The sequence below is a fragment of the Pinus tabuliformis genome, chromosome 3_1, assembly GCF_031772625.1.
Source record: "Pinus tabuliformis cultivar Carrire ecotype Pingquan chromosome 3_1, CPIR1, whole genome shotgun sequence".
In the NCBI taxonomy this organism is placed as follows: Eukaryota; Viridiplantae; Streptophyta; class Pinopsida; order Pinales; family Pinaceae; genus Pinus; species Pinus tabuliformis.
In genome coordinates this window covers 943,950,790-943,952,758 of record NC_142301.1, presented here as the reverse complement: position 1 = coordinate 943,952,758, position 1,969 = coordinate 943,950,790, and positions in this window count along the sequence as shown.

Here is a 1,969-nt window from a genome sequence, read left to right as displayed (position 1 = left end):
GGAGGAGGTGTGAACCAGGAAGGATGAGCCGGGGGACTCCAAGAAGGCATGGAAGTGGCTTGATAGGGGTCGTAATAGGTCTGGGATGTCCCTTGCATTTCCTGCTGGTAGGGTATGGGTCCATGTGGCCTCCTTTGGTTCCTGAAATAGAGTGGTTCAGTGGCTTCTCTGGTCCTTTGATATGCAGCTTTGATTCCAGGCAAGGAAGGGCACTGATTTGTAGGATGGTATTCTTCACAGACAAAACACACTTCTATGGAGTACAATGGAGATTCGTTCCTAGGATGCTTTCTAGTGCACCTAGGACAAAAGATGGCCAAAGCCCTCTTAGCTTCCTCTTGCTTCCTTTGGATCTGCAAGGTATCCAGTTGCATGGAAAGAAACTGCCTCATCTCGCTCTTGAAATATTCCATCAGATTCTCACATTCACCTCTAAGGATTGAGTTGGAAGAAAAAGTACTGCTGCCAACATTTCTGCTTGTAGCCATTTGCTCCAGTGGAATTTTTTCTTCGTCTTCTCCCCTAGAGGTTCTTCAAATATGTCTTGCTGCCCACATAGGGGTTATTTAATCACAACCATCAAAGAAGAGAGAAGGATGTGTGAAGCAGTGCGGGTGTTGTGCAATCATTTTTCTAACTTATCTCTACTCCTACAAGGCATGAAATGAAATCATTTTGGTTGATTTTTGCTTTTTTTCTACTTGTACCTGCAAAACTAAAATATATTGAACTGCAACTAACTACCTTGCTGAAATGAAAATGCGGAATTGAAATGAAAGCGGGAAAGGATTAATCTATTTTGCTCAAATGAAATTGCAGGAATGAAATGCTAAGCTACGCTTGCAGAATTGAAATGCTAATCTACACTTGCATAATCGAAATTGTGGAATTGAAATGCTAATCTATGAAAGAAGGAAATGTCTACTCTACTTTTGTGGAAATGAAATTGCAGAATGGAAATGAAATAAACTACTTAGCAGAAGGTTGTAGTAGAAAATAGAAGAAAAGCAGCAATCACCAATACTCTGACGCTTCCCCGGCAACGGCGCCAAAAAGATGGTGGGCCCTAGTATCGCAACAATAATGCTGCAACTCCTGGGACTCTTGTCTTTACTTTTATCAACCCGGTAGTTCGTAACAAACTTGGAAGCGACGGTGTTGTATGCACAAGTACTAGCTCTTGTCGCAGCTGTCACTTGGTCAGCTGGCACAAGTCCGCTAGGAGCTTAAGCCAACTTCTATGATCTCTCAGAAAAAGCTTTTTAACTAATGGATGAAAGCTAACTCGAAGGAAGCTAATCTATTTTCGAAAAGAGATTGAAAAACTGAAGGAAAATGCAAACCCTAATTCTACCAACTAGTCCTACTGATGTAAAGGAGAGAATGAAAACTACTGAAAGATATGCCATTACTTCTATGAAGGTAAAATACATGTGTCTAGACTACCTCTATATGAAGAAAACATCTTTTTGTATTTTTGATTAAGTCGTCAGTTTCATCATGCATATGCTTTCACTGTTCTTTGACTGTGTAGGGGTGGATCAAGGAGGAGAAATGCTTGGAAGAGGTCAGGAAGGTTCAGAGAGGATCTAAGGAGTCCCTAACACCCTTCCAGAGAGTTTCACAAAGTTTGGCTATCAAGAAACCTCATTTGTGAGCTTCTACAGAAAGTCTGCAAGGGTTCTACAAGATGTTCAGGAATTTCTACAGGATGTTCAGAAATTGGATTTTGGAGGATGGGTGAGTGAGGGAAGATGCATGAATGGATATGGAGGTAGGATAGGGGTCTGAAGTGGCCCAGGGACTAGTGGATGGAGTGGTGAGAAGGTGTAGATAGCTAAATTGGCTCAAAGAAGGCTGAAATAATGATTGCACAAAAAGGTAGGGTTACGTGGGCAAGAGGACAGATGTGAGACGAGGAACCTAGCCAGGAGATGGAGCAGATGGCTCTGATGAAGCTTAGGTGGAT